General features: G+C 40.6%; 1 long non-coding RNA gene across 1 annotated transcript; it reads right to left on the reverse strand.

Moving 5' to 3' along the window:
* Window positions 1-12,729: 12,729 nt before the first annotated feature.
* Window positions 12,730-18,927, reverse strand: LOC103004653 (uncharacterized). Its single transcript, XR_009004986.1, has 4 exons — window positions 18,669-18,927; window positions 13,726-13,838; window positions 13,104-13,202; window positions 12,730-12,808 (listed from the first exon to the last, which is right to left on the reverse strand). It is a non-coding gene; the product is annotated as an uncharacterized LOC103004653 (long non-coding RNA).
* Between the last annotated feature and the right edge of the window lie 803 nt (window positions 18,928-19,730).

Here is a 19,730-nt window from a genome sequence, read left to right on the forward strand (position 1 = left end):
ATTCTGAGGGTTGTCTTTTCGTCTTGTTTATGGTTTCCTTTGCTGTGCAAAAGCTTTGAAGTTTCATTAGGTCCATTTGTTTATTTTTGTTTTTATTTCCATTACTCTAGGAGGTGGATCAAAAAAGATCTTGCTGTAATTTATGTCAAAGAGTGTTCTTCCTATGTTTTCCTCTAAGAGTTTTATAGTGTCCAGTCTTACATTTAGGTCTCTAATCCATTTTGAGTTTATTTTTGTGTATGGTGTTAGGGAGTATTCTAATTTCATTCTTTTACATGTAGCTGTCCAATTTTCCCAGCACCACTTATTGAAGAGACTATCTTTTCTCCATTGTATATCTTTGCCTCCTTTGTCATAGATTAGTTGACCATAGGTATGTGGGTTTATCTCTGGGCTTTCTATCCTGTTCCATTGATCTATGTTTCTGTTTGTGTGCCAGTACCATATTGTCTTGATTACTGTAGCTTTGTAGTATAGTCTGAAGTCAGGGAGTCTGATTCCTCCAGCTCCGTTTTTTTCCCTCAAGACTGCTTTGGCTATTCGGGGTCTTCTGTGTCTCCATACAAATTTTAAGATGATTTGTTCTAGCTCCATAAAAAATGCCATTGGTAATTTGATAGGGATTGCATTGAATCTGTAGATTGCTTTGGGTAGTATACTCATTTTCACAATGTTGATTCTTCCAATCCAAGAACATGGTATATCTCTCCATCTGTTGGTATCATCTTTAATTTCTTTCATCAGTGTCTTATAGTTTTCTGCATACAGGTCTTTTGTCTCCCTAGGTAGGTTTATTCCTAGGTATTTTATTCTTTTTGTTGCAATGGTAAATGGGAGTGTTTCCTTAATTTCTCTTTCTGATTTTTCATCATTAGTGTATAGGAATGCAAGAGATTTCTGTGCATTAATTTTGTATCCTGCAACTTTACCATATTCATTAATTAGCTCTAGCAGTTTTCTGGTGGCAGTTTTAGGATTTTCTATGTATACTATCATGTCATCTGCAAACAGTGACAGTTTTACTTCTTCTTTTCCAATTTGTATTCCTTTTATTTCTTTTTCTTCTCTGATTGCCGTGGCTAGGACTTCCAGAACTATGTTGAATAATAGTGGTGAGAGTGGACATCCTTGTCTCGTTCCTGATCTTAGAGGAAATGCTTTCAGTTTTTCACCGTTGAGAATGATGTTTGCTGTGGGTTTGTCATATATGGCCTTTATTATGTTGAGGTAGTTTCCCTCTATGCCCACTTTCTGGAGAGTTTTTATCAGAAATGGGTGTTGAATTTTGTCAAAAGCTTTTTCTGCATCTATTGAGATGATCATATGGTTTTTCTTCTTCAATTTGTTAATATGGTGTATCACATTGATTGATTTGCGTATATCGAAGAATCCTTGCATCCCTGGGATAAATCCCACTTGATCGTGGTGTATGATCCTTTTAATGTGTTGTTGGATTCTGTTTGCTAGTATTTTGTTGAGGATTTTTGCATCTATATTCATCAGTGATATTGGTCTGTAATTTTCTTTTTTTGTAGTATCTTTGTCTGGTTTTGGTATCAGGGTGATGGTGGCCTCATAGAATGAGTTTGGGAGTGTTCCTTCCTCTGCAATTTTTTGGAAGAGTTTGAGAAGGATAGGTGTTAGCTCTTCTCTAAATGTTTGATAGAATTCGCCTGTGAAGCCATCTGGTCCTGGGCTTTTGTTTGTTGGAAGATTTTTAATCACAGTTTCAATTTCATTACTTGTGATTGGTCTGTTCATATTTTCTGTTTCTTCCTGGTTCAGTCTTGGAAGGTTATACCTTTCTAAGAATTTGTCCATTTCTTCCAGGTTGTCCATTTTATTGGCATAGAGTTGCTTGTAGTAGTCTCTTAGGATGCTTTGTATTTCTGTGGTGTCTGTTGTAACTTCTCCTTTTTCATTTCTGATTTTTTTGATTTCAGTCCTCTCCCTCTTTTTCTTGATGAGTCTGGCTAATGGCTTATCAATTTTGTTTATCTTCTCAAAGAACCAGCTTTTAGTTTTATTGATCTTTGCTATTGTTTTCTTTGTTTCTATTTCATTTATTTCTGCTCTGATCTTTATGATTTCTTTCCTTCTGCTAACTTTGGGTTTTGTTTGTTCTTCTTTCTCTAGTTTCTTTAGGTGTAAGGTTAGATTGTTTACTTGAGATTTTTCTTGTTTCTTTAGGTAGGCTTGTATAGCTATAAACTTCCCTCCTAGAAATGCTTTTGCTGCATCCCATAGGTTTTGGGTCGTCGTATTTTCATTGTCATTTGTCTCTAGGTATTTTTTGATTTCCTCTTTGATTTCTTCAGTGACTTCTTGGTTATTTAATAACGTATTGTTTAGCCTCCATGTGTTTGTGTTTTTTACTTTTTTTTCCCTGTAATTCATTTCTAATCTCATAGCGTTGTGGTCAGAAAAGATGCTTGATATGATTTCAATTTTCTTAAATTTACTGAGGCTTGATTTGTGACCCAAGATGTGATCTATCCTGGAGAATGTTCCATGCGCACTTGAGAAGAAAGTGTAATCTGCTGTTTTTGGATGGAATGTCCTATAAGTATCAATTAAATCTATCTGGTCTATTGTGTCATGTAAATCTTCCGTTTCCTTATTTATTTTCATTTTGGATGATCTGTCCATTGGTGTAAGTGAGGTGTTAAAGTCCCCCACTATTATTGTGTTAACTGCTCATTTCCTCTTTTATAGCTGTTAGCAGTTGCCTTATGTATTGAGGTGCTCCTATGTTGGGTGCACATATATTTATAATTGTTATATCTTCTTCTTGGATTGATCCCTTGATCATTATGTAGTGTCCTTCCTTGTCTCTTGTAACATTCTTTATTTTAAAGTCTGTTTTATCTGATATGAGTATAGCTACTCCAGCTTTCTTTTGATTTCCATTTGCATGGAATATCTTTTTCCATCCCCTCACTTTCAGTCTGTATGTGTCCCTAGGTCTGAAGTGGGTCTCTTGTAGACAGCATATCTATGGGTCTTGTTTTTGTATCCATTCAGCAAGCCTGTGTCTTTTGGTTGGCGTATTTAATCCATTCACATTTAAGGTAATTATCGATATGTATGTTCCTACGACCATTTTCTTAATTGTTTTGGGTTTGTTTTTGTAGGTCCTTTTCTTCTCTTGTGTTTCCCACTTAGAGAAGTTCCTTTAGCATTTGTTGTAGACCTGGTTTGGTGGTGCTGAATTCTCTTAGCTTTTGCTTGTCTGTAAAGCTTTTGATTTCTCCATCAAATCTGAATGAGATCCTTGCTGGGTAGAGTATTCTTGGTTGTAGGTTCTTCCCTTTCATCACTTTAAGTATATCATGCCACTCCCTTCTGGCTTGTAGAGTTTCTGCTGAGAAATCAGCTGTTAACCTTATGGGAGTTCCCTTGTATGTTATTTGTCATTTTTCCCTTGCTGCTTTCAATAATTTTTCTTTGTCTTTAATTTTTGCCACTTTGATTACTATGTGTCTCGGCGTGTTTCTCCTTGGGTTTATCCTGTATGGGACTCTCTGCGCTTCCTGGACTTGGGTGGCTATTTCCTTTCCCATGTTAGGGAAGTTTGTGACTATAATCTCTTAAAATATTTTCTTTGGTCCTTTCTCTCTCTCTTCTCCTTCTGGGACCCCTATAATGCGAATGTTGTTGTGTTTAATGTTGTCCCAGAGGTCTCTTAGGCTGTCTTCATTTCTTTTCATTCTTTTTTCTTTAGTCTGTTCCGCAGCGGTGAATTCCACCATTCTGTCTTCCAAGTCACTTATCCGTTCTTCTGCCTTAGTTATTCTGCTATTGATTCCTTCTAGTGTAGTTTTCATTTCAGTTATTGTATTGGTCATCTCTGTTTGTTTGTTCTTTAATTCTTCTAGGTCTTTGTTAATCATTTCTTGCATCTTCTCAATCTTTGCCTCCATTCTTATTCCGAGGTCCTGGATCATCTTCACTATCATTATTCTGAATTCTTTTTCTGGAAGGTTGCCTATCTCCACTTCATTTAGTTGTTTTTCTGGGGGGTTTTCTTGTTCCTTCATCTGGTATATAGCCCTCTGCCTTTTCATCTTGTCTATCTTTCTGTAAATGTGGTTTTTGTTCCACAGGCTGCAGGATTGTAGTTTTTCTTGCTTCTGCTGTCTGCCCTCTGGTGGTTGAGGCTATCTAAGAGGCTTGATGGGAGGCTCTGGTGGTGGGTAGAGCTGACTGTTGCTGTGGTGGTCAGAGCTCCGTAAAACTTTAATCCACTCGACTGTTGATGGGTGGGGCTCGGTTCCCTCCCTGTTGGTTGTTTTGCCTGAGGCAACCCAACACTGGAGGCTACCTGGGCCCTTTGGTGGGGCTAATGGCAGATTCTGGGAGGGCTCATGCCAAGGAGTACTTCCCAGAACCTCCGCTGCCAGTGTCCTTGTCCCCACGGTGAAACAGAGCCAGCCCCCGCCTCTGCAGGAGACCCTCCAACACTAGCAGGTAGGTCTGGTTCAGTCTCCCCGAGGATCACTGCTCCCTCCCCCGGGTCCCGATGCGCACACTATTCCATGTGCGCCCTCCAAGAGTGGGGTCTCTGTTTCCCCCAGTCCTCTCGAAGTCCTGCAATCAATTCCCACTAGGCTTCAAAGACTGATTCTCTATGAATTCCTCCTCCCGTTGCCGGACCCCCAGGTTGGGAAGCCTGATGTGGGGCTCAGAACCGTCACTCCAGTAGATGGACTTCTGTGGTATAAGTGTTCGCCAGTCTGTGAGGCACCCAACCAGCAGTTATGGGATTTGATTTTACTGTGATTGTGCCCCTCCTACCATTTCACTGTGGCTTTTCCTCTGTCCTTGGACATGGGGTATCCTCCTTGGTGAAGTCCAGTGTCTTCCTGTCGATGATTGTCCAGCAGCCAGTTGTGATTCTGGTGCTCTCACAAGAGGGAGTGAGAGCACGTCCTTCTACTCCGCCATCTTGGTTAATCCCCTCATTATTTTTTTTATAAAGCATGTTTTTAAAAAATTTTATTTATTTTATTTAATTATTTTTGGCTGCGTTGGGTCTTCATTTCTGCGCACAGGCTTTCTCTAGTTGCGGCGAGCAGGGGCTACTCTGCATTGCAGTGTGCGGGCTTCTCACTGCGGTGGCTTCTCTTGTTGCGGAGCATGGGCTTCAGTAGTTGTCGCATGCGGGCTCAGTAGTTGTGGCTCGTGGGCTGTAGAGTGCAGGCTCAGTAGTTGTGGTGCACAGGTTTAGTTGCTGTGTGGCATGTGGGATCTTCCCAGACCAGGGCTCGAACCCATGTGCCCTGCATTGGCAGGTGGATTCTTAACCACTGTGCCACCAAGGAAGTCCTCTCACTATGGTTTTAATTTGCATTTCCATAATGGCTAATGATGTTGAACATTTCTTTGTGTGCTTTGTCATTTTTATATGCTTTGCAATGAAATGTCTGTTAATTTTCTTTCTTTTCTCTTTTTTAAAATTGAAGTGTAGTTGATTTACAATATTATATTAGTTTCAGGTATGTAACCTAGTGATTCAATATTTTTATAGCTTGTACTCTGTTTAAAGTTATTATAAAACATTGACTATATCCCCTGCTCTATACAGTATATCCTTGTACCTTATTTTATACATAGTAGTTTGTACTTCTCTTTTTTTTTATCCTCAAACTAGCCAATTGCTTGGTTTGATTTTTTTTTAATTTATTTATTTTTGGCCACGGAGCATGTGGGAATCTTAGCTCCCTGACCAGAGAACAAGCCTGTGCCCTCTGCAGTAGAAGCACAAACTCTTAACCAGTGGACAACCAGGGAAGTCCCAGATTGTACCTCTTAGTCTCCTACCCCTATCTTGCCCCTCTCCTCTTCACTCTCCCCACTAGTTTGTTCTTTATACCTGTGAGTCTGTTTCTGTTTTGTTATATTCATTTGTTTGTTTGTTTTTTATATTCCACGTGTAAGTGATAACATACAGTACTTTTCTGACTTATTTCACTAAGCATAATACCCTCACGGTCCATCTATGTTGTTACAAATGGCAAAATTTCATTCTTTTTTATGGCTAAGTAATATTCCATTGGATATATGTACCACATCTTCTTTATCCATTCATCTGTTGATGTACACTTAGGTTGATCCTTATCTTGGCCATTATCAATAATGCTTAAAAAAATGCTGCTATAAACATTGGGGTGCATGTATCTTTTTGAATTAGTGTTTTTGTTTTCTTCGGCTATATACCTGGGAGTAGAATTTCTGGATCATATAGTAATTCTATTTTTAGTTTTTTGAGGAACCTCCATACTGTTTTCCATAGTGGCTGCACCAGTTTACATTCCCACCAACAATGTACAAGTGTTCCCTTTTCTCCACATCCTTGACATGATTTGTTATTTCTAGACTTTTTGATGGCAGCCATTCTGACAGGTATGAAGTGATATCCCATTGTGGTTTTGATTTGCATTTCTCTATGATTAGTAATGTTGATCATCTTTCCACGTGCCTGTTAGCCATCTGTATATCTTCTTTAGAAAAATGTCTAATTCAGGTCTTCTGCCCATTTCTTTAGTCGGGTTTGTTTTTTTAATACTGAGTTGTATGAGCTGCTTATATATTTTGGATATTAACCCCGTATCTGTCTTACCATTTGCAAATATTTTCTCCCATTCAGTAGGTTTTCCTTTTGTTTTGCCAACGGTTTCCTTTGCTGTGAAAAAGCTTGGTCCCACTTGTTTATTGCCTGTTTATCTTCTAATTGGATTATTTGGGAGGTTTGTTTTTTTTTTCTGTTGAGTTTTGAGAGTTTACAAAATACATTCTAGATACAAGTCCTTTATTAGATATGTGCTTTGCGAATATTTTCTCCGTATCTATCCCTTGTCTTTTCATCCTCTTTCACAAATCAAAAGTTCCTAATTTTGATGAGGTCCAATCAATCAACTTTTGGAGGGATTGTGCTTTTTGATGTCAAGTCTAAAAACTCTTCACCCAGCCTTGGGTTTCATAGATTTCCTCTTATGTTTTTTTTTTCCTAGAAGTTTTTAGTTTTGCACTGTACATTTAGGTTCAAACCCTTTAGCCCCATATGCAAAGCCCACCACTTTCCAGCCAGCCACGTCTCTAGCCATACACCCTTTATCCCTGGTGCTGAGCCACTGCCATCTGTGGAACAAAGGGGCAGGTGTGCAGAGTACTGCTGGCTCATGAGGCGGAGGATGTCTGTTTGCTTAAGGAGTTAAAAGTAGCTTGAGATGAATAGTTATTATTTCGAAGTTCTAAACATGAGAGAGTCTGCCCAGTGTTCACTGATAGAGCTTTTAGTTTTTAACTTGCTCCTCTTGCAAGGGCACTCGTAGTGGTAGACCTTGCAAAATAAAAGAATGATAGAGAATGAGGCAAACATCTCGCCTATTATCAACACCAAAAAATGAAATTCCAACCCCCCCCCCAAAAAATATAAGCACCTTTGCCAGGTAATTGATGTTAATACCCCAGGCTGTATAGCCATAGGATAAACATGAAGCATCTCTCTCTAGAGTAGTAAGTATTTAAAGTATAAGTAATTTAAAATAAACACAGCAATATTATAGAGTATAATGCCATATCCACAAGCACTTAAAAAATAACATTTTAGACCTCAAAGAAATGTTATACTTGTGGGGTGGGGAAGCGAGGAAGGGATACTTGAGCGTCAGTATCCAAACTCTGTGAGGGATCCTTACTCCATTTCCTCTGCCTTTAGGCATGTTATTACTTATTTTATTTTTAAAAGTTTTTCTATATAAATCTTTCTATCATCTTTTACTTAATCAGATCCAAAGAATGGGAAGCCTCCACTTTTTAGTTATCATTTATTGAATTATTTCTACATTTTGGGCATCCTACTAAGCATTCTCTCTGTATGAACTCATTGAATCTTCAGAATTCTATGAGATAATAAAAATAGCTACCACTGTAATACTTATATCGTATTGACTATGTGCCACGTACTCTCTAAGTTTCACATGTACACATTTGTTATGCATCTATAAGTTGTATATATATATATCCTGCACCACCACCCTGAGATAAGTATATCATTATCATCCTCATTTCACACATGAGAAATCTGAAGCACAGAAATGTTGAATATCTTACCCAAGTTCATTCAGCTGGGAAATGGCAAAGCTGGGCTTAGAAATTAATCACCACTGGCCAATGATTTAATCAAACATGCCAACATGGCCAGCTTGCAGGGCCCATGTTGGAAACCACTGCACTCTACTACCTCTGTGGGTACCATCCCCATCCTATTTTACAGACGAGGAAACCGAGGTGGTGGGGGACGCTATGTGATTTCACCAATGTCACCCAGCGAGTCAATGGAGGAGGTCACATTCAAATCCAGGTGTCTTTGACCCCAAAGCCCCCACTGTTGACTATCACATTATGCTACCTTTCTCAATATCTTCTAGAACCTTCTCCTCTCATGCACAGTATCACCTCCACCATCACAGATACTTATACCTTCAATCATTATTAACATTACAAAGGCCTTTCATATGCTCTGCTTTAGTGTATATGAAATACTTTGTACCATGCCTGGAAATGGAATATTTATATTTATATGTATGTGTGTGTGTGTGTGTGTGTGTGTAGGTGTGTGTGTGTGTGTGTGTGTGTGTGTGTGTGTGTATGTGTGGTGGGGGGTTGGAGAGAATCTCTCTAGAATTGTTACTATAACTCTATAAACTGGGAATTTTTATCACGTAGATTGTGGATGAATTCAACGTATGCTCTTAGTACTTGCCAGGCATTGTTCTGGGCCCTGCGGATGCAGCAGGGAACAACTAGACAAAAATTCCTGCCTTCATGGGGTTTACATTTGAGTTAGGAGGCACAGACAGTGGACAGATTTTTAAAATATAGAATGGCAGATGGTGATAAGAGCTAAGGATTACAAATAAAATAAGAACTGGGGTAGGAAGCATGGGAAGGGGAGGCAACTGTTGTAATGTCAAGCACGATGGTCAGGGGACCTGCACAGGGATGTAACATTTGAACCTGAAGGGAGAGGATGGGGTTTGAGAGAGGTGAAGTGACTCGCCCGTGACCCTCACCATCGACCACTAGCTCCTAACCCTGTGCTTGCTCCCTGATTCCAGCGGTTGTTTTAGTTTCATAAAGTCAGGAGATGTCAGAGGTGGAGGTGATTGTTGCGGGGTGGCCATAAGTTTCTCTTCATGTCTACGACAAAGAAGATCCTAAGCTTATTACACGAAAAATGGAATTTTTGTGTCAACTCAGTGACTATTGGTGGCTTCCTAGACCACAGTGTCGAGCAGGATTCAGAGGTTAGGTCTGGGCTCAGAGCAGAGTGATGTTTGCCCAAGTTCAGGAGGAGGAGTGGTGACATTAGATAACCAACCACGTGTCCCTCAGCTAGTGTGACCCTCTCATTACATGGATGAGGAACCAGAGGCAGCTGGAGTGGAACAGAGTGAGTGGCTGGGTTTTTTTTTTTTTTTGGCCATGCTGGTGGCTTGTGGGATCTTAGTCCCCCGACCAGGGGTTGAATCTGGGACCATAGCAGTGAAAGCACTGAGTCCTAACCACTGGACCACCAGGGAACTCCCTGAATTTTTTAAATGGTCATCAACATGAAACATTTTATGCCTTAAGTATTTTCATGATTGAGTTCATTGAAGTAAAAGAAATGGAGTAAAACACTGTTGGTCACCATGAGAAATGTCCCTGCCTTTGAACCTGTGATTTTTCTCAGGGAGACATTTTTTCCTGGGTTTTGGGCAAGCCTCCAAAAATGTGGTTCCCCTCTTCTTCCTTGTGGATTCAGGGAGGAGGGGAAGGTACATCGGCTTCCTTTCCTATCTCACACCCACAAAGACGATCCTTGGACTTAGATAAAAGAACACAAGTCAACATTTTTCTTTATCACTTACCCTGGTAAAAGAAGCTACCCACATCACTCACCCTGTCAAACAGGGAGAGGTCCCCCTTATCCCATGCAGCCAAATGTCCCTGAAGAAATCTGAAGCAGCGTTTGAAGTAGTGCAATCATGTTTAAAATGCCCAAGGAATATGCACTTTTTAAATAATGCATAAACTGAGTTGTATATAATAAAACAAAATCCCTTGATTTATTTGTTTGGTAACTTTTGGTTTTTTTGTCTACTGGGTTTCTCTAAAGTATACAACTGTGTTTAGGCATAAGCTGTTTTCATGGTTATCTTAGTGTCTACATTACCCTCCATGTTTTCAAGTGCTTATGCCTTCGATCACACCACCTGTGTCTCAGGAACCCCATCTATATGTAATACACTGGAATTACGAGAGGGCAGCAGAAAGAACTGATCTTCTTGCCAATAGCTGCTTCAAATAAAGAGTATGACTTGAGGCTAGGCAAAAGGAAGTTGATTATTTTAGACTGAAAAGTTCTCAAGAACAAAAATGATGATGCCAGACTCCAGAGGATGGTCCTGTGTTGGTTTACTGGTTGGAAGAAGATCTCCCCATTCCCCACCCACCTCAACACACACACACACACACACACACACACACACACACACACACTATTGGGCTCAGTGACACCATATAACAACAGTAACAGACTTGAGCACAAACACAGCTGCATTAGGTTGCTACGGCTGGTGGGCTTTCCCTAGGGACAAGGGTCAACTTCCACTCACCTGGGTGCGGGGAGGGTCTTATGTCCATCTGTGGTCAGCCTAGGAGTCAACAGACAAAATCAGGTTCAAGTGTGATTCCTAAAAGAATTTCATTCTGAGACGACTTCGTGCAGCCTTCCTGAGGGCGAAGGGTTGAACTAAGTGGAATTATAAAATAATCATCCTCAATTATTCCTGTGGTCATTGATTCATCCATTTCAGTAGGTATATCCCATGCACCTCTTTGTACCATTGCTGTTCTGAGCACTGGGTTTACAAAGATTAATAGGACAGACTGGGTCCCAGGCTACCAAAAGCTTACAGTCTAGAGGAGAGCTGACCAGTAGAAATACAATGTGAGCCACATGCGAGACACATATGTAATTTTGAATTTTCTAGTAGCCACTGTTTAAACAGCAGAAAGAAACAGGAGAAATTGATTACAATAATATCTTTTATTTAACCCAATATATCCAAGAGATTAGTAAGGAGATATTTTCTTTTCCTTCTCCTATACTAAGTCTTCACTATCTGGTGCATATATTCCAGCTATTGCATGTCTCAGTTTGGACCTGGCAGGTTTCAAGGGTTCAGTAGCTACACACAGCTCACGGCTACTGTCTGAGATTGTGCAGCTCTAGAAAACACAGTTCTACGTGCCACAATTTACATGGTGTACAGAGACTTATTTTATTTATTTTATTTTTGAAAGACATTTTATATGCATATTCACAGGAGAATGGATAAACAAATTGTAGTATATATGTAGTGTATAATATATAATACTCATATATTATATAGCAGTGAAAATTAATGAACCAGAGTTATACATACCAAGCCAATGGGTTACTCAGTGTTGAATAGGAAGGGCAGTTGCAGTAGAATGCAGGTAGTATTATTCTATTTATAAAATGTTTCAAAATATGCAAAATTAAATAATATATTGTTTAGACATACATGCATACGTATTAAAATATAATATAAAGAAATGCCTGGGAATGATAAATTCCAAATTAAGTATAAGCCTTAAATTCAAAGAGAAAGAAAGGAATACAGAGGGGGCTCCTATAGTGGTAATATAGAAGTAATATTTTATTCCTTCCACTGGTTGGTGAGTGCATGGAGATTTGTTATGGTGCCCTTTACCCTTTAAAATTGTCTTAATTAATTCATGGCCAAAATGTCCAGGGAATTAAAAACAACTACACCTTATTTTGATATTACTATTATCATTATTATTAGTGTTATTATTTTGGTAATAGCTTACAAATCTGAGTGAGCTGACTCTACTTCAGAAGAAAATCTTTAGGAGATAAAAGAAGGGTAGAGATTGGATACTGTACATGAAAATAGTCAAATCTGTAGGTCCCCCAAGTGTTTAAAAGCCAGACTTGAACCTGCAGCTCTTTCTACCCATCAGCTAAGAAAGGGCTGACACTTTCAAGAATCCTTCACTTATGAGAGCTGGAGTAGAGAGTGTAGGAAACCGATAACTGTCATTTTCTCCACCCCTGACAGCAGACAGCAGAGAAAGGGAGTCTAGATGGTTCTCTGAGATAAAAGGTCATTAAACCACCTTGTCAAAAACCAGGTCTGATTACTCAGCCTCCGTTGTTCCCTTGCCTGCCATGTGGAACACAAACTCCAACCTGATAAGGTCTTGGGCATGGCATTCACCTTCAACTCAGCCCTGACATGAATGTTGAGGGATCCCTTATGGAAAAGTCTACTGTAACCACAAGCCTTATCTGTTTCATAAGATGGCCAAATATCACAGACTTGGATCATTCATTCTAAGGTGAGAAGTAACTGTGGCCCTTGAGCCTGTGAAATATACTGGCCACGAGTCTATCCTTAGATAGAGACCAAAGGGTAAGATTGCCACTGTCTACCCTGACAGTTGAGGTCACTGACAGAAGCTGGATATCAATACGTGGATCTGAATTTTACTCTATCAATTCACGAGAGGAAATGAGGGCAAAAGCATTTATCACTTGTGGAAATTTTTTATTTTTCTGGATGAATTACAGTTATTTATTGCATTCTTCCACGTACTCAAAATTGCTTTCAAGGGAATTCCCTGGCGGTCCAGTGGTTAGGACTCCATGCTCTCACTGCCGAGGGCCAGGGTTCAATCCCTGGTTGGGGAACTAAGATCCCACAAGCTGCATCGTGGGCCAAAAAAAAAAAAAAAAAAAATGCTTTTGAACCAAACTATGAAGTGAGTAAAATTTGACTTTTGTTCCTTCATTCACGGTTCCCTCCCCTTGCCTTATTATTTTTCTCTTGATGGTGAAATCAGTTAGGATACCAGGTCATCTGCTATAACAGAGAGGGCCCAAAATAATACTGTCTTAGTATACTCTTAGGTAACAGGTTTATTTCTCTGACACATGCAAGTCCAAGCTAGTATGGCAATACCAGCCATAACAGAGATTGTTTTAGGGCCTCAATGCTTACCTAGTTACTTTGCAGTCTTCAACTTGTGGTTTTTTAAACTTCTCATGATCCAGCCTGGCGGCTCCTTGTCTTGCTAACTCGATCAGTCAAGGGCATGACCTGAAAATTATACACAGCACCTCTGCCCAAGTCCCATTGGCCAGAATTTAGTCCTATGTCCACACTAAGTGGCAAGGGGGTGGGAGGGTTGATTTAAAGCACTGAACAGTGATTTGGGTTCAAAATGAAGGCCTGAGTAATTTAGAAAATGTTACATCTGTTCACTACGTGATACGTTGGTGACTAATTCAAGGCTGCGCTATGGAGGAGAGCTAGAAGACCTGAGTGCACCAAGAAGATGCTGACAGACTCAGTGGTGACAGGAAGTGACCCTCTGGCCGGGAGAGGAGAAATCATAAGTAAAGGAGAGAAATTAGGGGATTTTCCAAGAGGGGGCTTGTGGTGTTCCCTTTCTTCTATCAACCCAGAACTTCCTGACCATTTGCAAGATTTACCATGTGCAGGAGGATCCTGGGAGGCCCTGAGAAATTTACATTGGGAGTAAATTAATTATATTGTTTTGTCAAAACATGCCACTCACCAGCTCAAATTCCACACTCTAAGCAAAGTCAAAAGTTCTTACCTTGGTTACAAAGCCCGTTGTCATCTGGCCCCCACTCGCATCCTCCAACTCCATCTCCCATCATGTCATCCGTTCTTCACTGTATGACAACTGTACGGCTCTCCTGGTTATTCCTAAAGGACACAGAGCATGTTTCTGCCTCAGGGACTTTGCACTCACTGTTCCCTCAGTCTGGATTGTTCTTCCCCCAAATATGTACAAAGCTGGCTCTCCCCCACCCCTTTCAAGTCTGTGCTCAAATGTCACCTCTTCCAAGAGGCAATCCCTGACTGCTCTCTTTAAAATGGTGCTACTCAAAGTAGGGTAACACACTGGAGTTAGTCTGTGAACCGTTTGTTACCAGTTTGCTATAAGTTAAGTACAGAAGTTTTGAGGGTCTTTCCCCAGAATGGGGGTTATAGAGGAGTTCATGTGTGGCTGAATTCAGGTGCTGAGTCACTTATGGTGTGAACTAAATGCTAGTAGGACTTTGTGATACCGTGTGATATTTTAAGGTTAGTGTGTCAACTGTAACCCAAAATATTAAAAAATTTGTAGAAAATGTAAGCATACATTTATTTTTTTATAACATATTACATGATCATTCTTAATTCTTAATCAAGCCTCTTTCAGAGTTTAATATTATTAGTTGTATTAGGGAAGAAAGCTTTGTATTATTTATTATTTTTTTCATGCTTGGGCATTTAAATTTTGTTCTTAAATAATCTCTGTGAGTTGTTACTAACTGACAAATTAAAAGAGGCCTTCACAGGATACTCTTTGTAAATAGTTCTCTTCTAATATGACACTGGAAGTGTGAATAATTCTTGTTCTAAACAGATGAAAAATCAAGTTTGGTATATTTTTACATTTTTAACGTTCTAAAAAATTATTAAAACATCTTGATGTACTACAGAAATTTGACAAAATGTAGGCAAATCTGGTAAAGATCACCTTGAGATAGATTTGCAAACCTCCTTCCATCTTTTCCTGCCTTGGGAACATGTTACATATCAATATCGACACGAGATAAAGAGGCATTTGGAAGAAAAATCCTCAAATTGTTGGAGGTCTCTGGTTCCCTAAACTCAACCATTCCTAATTGTTTCAACTCTAGGTCAGAAGTGAGGGGAAATTTTGTTTATGTGTGTTGACTGTTGTGTATGGAAATGATAATGTAGAGACTGGTTTGTATTCATAGTTATACTGTGGTGGATAGAATCATGGTCCCCCAAAGATGTCCATTGTTCTAACCCCAGAACCTGTGGAATGAACTTTGAAAATGTGGTTAAGTATGCTGGTGTGGGAGTACTACAGTCTATTTTCAGATTGGTAGAGCCAACCTTGGCTGCAAATTTAGAACTGCCTGGTGAGTAGTTGCAAATCCTGGTGCCTGGCCACAGCCAACAATTAAATCAGTATTTTAAAAATTCCCCAGGTGATCCTAATGTGCGTTCAAGCTTGCATGACACTGGTCTGGAGCAGTGCTTCTCAAACTTTAACATGCATATCATCACCTGGGGGTCTTGTTAAATGCAAATTCCAATTCAGTAGGTCTGGGGCGAGCCTGAGATTCTCTAGTTCTAACAAGCTCCCAGGAGATGCTGCTGCTGGCCCAGGGACCACACTTTGAGTAACAAGGCTCAAGATAGTAAGTGGCGCGCTACAGGAAGGTGCTAATGAACAATTACAAGGACAATAGGCAAGACTTCAGAAAAAAATCTTCAGTCACATTATTTTATATTGTGATAAAATATATCGAATTTAAAATTTATCGTCTTAACCATTTTTAATGTTCAGTTCAGCGGCATCAAGTAGATTGTTTTGCAACTATCACTACCATCCATCTCCAGAACTTTTTCATCTTCCCCACCTGAAACTCTATACCCATGAAACGCTAACTTCTCATTCCTCCTCCTCCCCTTGGCCTCTGGCAACCACCATGCTACTTTCTGTCTCTATGAATTTGACTCTGGGAACCTCTATAAGTGGAATCATATAATATTTGTCTTCTTGTGACTGGCTTATTTCACTTGATATAATGTCCTCAAGGTTCATCCATGTTGTGGAGTGTATCAGAATTTCCTTCCTTTTTAGGGCTGAATACTATTCTATTGTGCTCATAGAGACATCATGTTTCAGTAAATTTATCTCTGTAGGAAGTGGATAGGATCATCAGTCTTGACTACAGAAGAACACAGCCAGAGAGCTTCAGTGCATAAGGAATCCGTTAGGTAGGGCAAAAGTCACTGCCCTAAATAGGCTGTCCTTTGTAATATGAAAATGACCTATTTTCATAGGGCCAGGGGCCCTGACTGACCATTCTTTTCCCATTTAATGTTAATTGGGAAATTCCTGGCTTGAGAAGGAATTATTAATGACCTAACTATGGTAGCAAGAAGTCAGCCACCCACACTGTGATGACAAATCTTCTGGGTCAGGAGTAGCTGCTGGACCAGGTCCAGAAGGATGAGGTCACCCGTGAGCCTTGGCTCCCAGGCTCTGAGGCTGCCTCAAAATGATGGAGAAGCTTTAGGTGGAAACGCCCCAGTGACATCTACACAAAAGCAGCTGATGTCTAGGGACAGCTCTGGTAACCATTTTTTCCTGGTAGAGGTACTGCCTTTCTAAAGAAGGATTAAAAAAAGAAAAGAAAAGAAAAAAAAAAAGACCCAGAGGAAATGAACAGTGCCTTCTTTGCTGGACTGAAATGAAAGGTTGACACCCAAGAATAAAACAATGTAAAAAAATTCCAAAGGAAATACTCTGTCTCCGTTTAGAAATGTGAGACCTTACTTCCAGCAAACCAATAAGAACCAAACTGACAAACGGGGGGGGGGGGGGGGGGGGAGGGGGGAGGTTCTTTTCATGAGTCTCAAATACCAGGAAGCTTTCCCCGAAGGCCCAATCCTGATATAATCTCACTGTGATCTCTGCAACCCTTGGTTTATGCCTTCCTTGGAGCATAAACTTTTGACCTACCACTCTTTTTCTGTGTTTAATTCTCATTTGTGAACAGGGGCTTATCTAATAACTCTTGAATGGAAGGGATTTGTGTTCTCGATTCCAGAAACAGCTCGGTATTAGTGGAATGATCTTGGTGGCCTTAGATTCAAGAGGCCTACTATATAATCCTCCTCTGCCACTTACCAGCTTTGGGCAAGTTATTTACTTATACTATCTCAGCTTCACTGATCTCATTGGTAAAAGGAAGCTAACAATACCCGCCACATCGGATTATTATGAGGACTACATGAGACAGTGTTTGTAAAAGTGTCTGATTACAGGGGGTACTCTGTGAATATTGGTACCCGCATCTTCTCTGTATTTATAATCCAGGCACAGTTAGGTAGAAGGATCCAGGGGTGAGCAAAACCAGACAACAACCCTCAAAGAATTTACTGTCTAGACGGGAGACAGATCTTAATCAGTCGCAAATGTCCAGTTGATCTTGGGTCAAGCTCTGTGACAAAGGAAAAGTGCAGAATTCTATGAGGGTCATGAGAGGTGTGGATACGAATCTCAGGAAGGATTTCTCTTGGAAGGGATGACTGGCTCGGGATCTGAAGCATGAACAGGCATTAGTCAGAGGAAGAGATGGAAGACTGTTCCAGGCAGAAGCTTCCAGATGGGGGAGGAGGGTGGACCATGGCAAGTGAGAGGACTTAGAGAACAGTAGGACATCTGGAGGCAAAGGGATACCCTGAGACAGCAGTGGGGATGTCACTAGACTAGGGGGAGTGCTGTTGGCCACACCCAGGAGATTTGTCTTTATTCTGAGGCCAAGGGAAGCCTTGGTGTGTGTGTGGGAGGGTCACTTCTGAAGGCTAATATTTCATTTTTAGAAAGCTCCCTGGTCCAGGAGACAGATGATGATAGAATGGGATGCTGGTGATGGAGATGGAAACGTGGAGATGAACTGGAAAGTTTGGGGGGACATAAAACCCTAGGCATCACATTTTCTACATGTTCATAGAACAATGAATCGGTGGCCTTTTTAATGTATAGGACTGATGGTTGGCCCAGATGCCAACCTGAAGCACACGCAAAATGACATGTGTGTATAATTTGGCCATAGAAAAGAACAAAGTACACGCTCCAACACAGACGTACCTTGAAAACATTACTCTAAGTGAAGAAGCCGGTCACTAAGACCACATATTGTATGATTCCATTTACATGAAATGTTAAGAATAGGCAGAAGCTATAGAGACAAAGTAAATTAGTGGCTGCTGGGGACTGGGGAAAATGGGGGAATTAGGGGTGACAGCTAAAGGGTATGGGGCTTATTTTTGAAGTGATGAAAATGTTGTAAAATCGAATGTGGAGGTGGTTGAACATCTCTATGAATGTATTAAAAACCATTAAGTTGTACACTTTAAATGAGTGGATTATATACAATTATATATATATAATTTTCAAATTATATCTCAATAAATCTGTTACCAAAACATACTTATATTTATGTTTATATATGTTTATATTTATATTTACAGGGGCGAGAAGCCCACAGTCATAAACACTGCCACCCATGGCCAGAAGATTCCAATGGGCATGACCTCCAAGGTGCTCAGGTTGGCATTTCCTGACCCAGCATCCTCAGGGGAGGAAAGCATCCTTAGCCCCACTCTTAACCCTGGCTTCTGACTCCTTCGAGAGCAAATGAGATGGTACTGTCTGCCGACTTCAAGGGAAGGAAGAGAGAGGGCATTTAATTTTTTTAACCACCTCGTTGCCACCTTCTTCACTCTGTGGATCTGGAGTGAAGAACTGTCACATGACGGCAGCTGTCACTGGACAGCAAGTGGCTCCGAGAGGACAAAAACTCCTACTCATCCTCCAGGTCTCTATTTAAATGTCACCTTCACCGAGAAGCCTTCTGTGACTTCTAAGTATGAGTCAGGGGCCCTTCCTGCCTTCCTACCTGCCTTCTGCCTTGACGGCACTGACCCTCCTTTCCTTACCTGTGATCCCACTGAACTGTCACCTCCTTCAGGGCAAGCATGGACGCTGGATCACTAGTTGTGTTCCCCAGCTCCGCGGGCTTGTGCATAGGATGCGTTCAGTGAGTCTTTAGTGAATAAATGAAACAAACACAGCCCTGAATCTGTTCACAAGGTAGATATCCCAGCTTTCCAAAGATGGCTCATGAAGTCTTAGACAAGAAAAGAGTTTGCAGTTGCAGTGGCCAAAACAGAGATTGGTCTGAGGGCGTTGCTAGGGAGCCGGACCTTTCATAGAGCAAAGAGAACAGGAATCAGCACGTGCAGATGACTTCATGCTTCCCTAAAGCAAGGATGGCTTTCGCATTGCTCACGCTTTGGGAATGTCCCTTCCCAAACAACTTCAGGTTGTAGCAGCCGTGACACTTGACCTACCACCTTCTTATCTTCTACCCTCTGGGGGAGAAACAATAATCCACCAATGCTGATACCAAGGTATTTCCTTTTTTTTTCTTTTCCTTTTCTATACATCTGGATTTCCGGGACTTAGCGTTTAAACGAATGTCTCCTTGAGTGGGTCCCAATAAAACATTTTGTAGGAAAATGGACACATACTAACCTATTTTGGTTTCTTTAAAGCTACAAATGTTCAAAACCCCCATCATCTGCGACACAGTGTCATTTGGCATTTTTTTTTCTTTTGACCGCGAGGCTTGAGGGCATCTTAGTTCCCTGACCATGGATTGAACCCAGGCTCTGGGCAGTGAAAGTGCAGAGTCCTAACCACTGGACCACCAGGGAATTCCCTCATTCAGCATTATTAATAGCTAAAAAATACTTGCATTTAATTGAAACACCTTGCACTTACCTCTACTTTAGAAAGGCAAAGCGGGCTGTGCTGGGGCCATTGAAACTGTTTATTTTGCTTGGCTCTGCCACACCCTCCGCTCGGGGCCTCACTTTGCCTCTGTGTAAAATGGGGGGTTGGTTGAGTGTTTTAAGGTTGTTTCTATTTCTCCAAGATCACATTCTATTTTTGCTTGCTGACTCCTTTCTTAAAAAGGTGGAAATGTTCGTCGTACC

The sequence above is a fragment of the Balaenoptera acutorostrata genome, chromosome 13 (assembly GCF_949987535.1).
Source record: "Balaenoptera acutorostrata chromosome 13, mBalAcu1.1, whole genome shotgun sequence".
Taxonomy (NCBI): Eukaryota; Metazoa; Chordata; class Mammalia; order Artiodactyla; family Balaenopteridae; genus Balaenoptera; species Balaenoptera acutorostrata.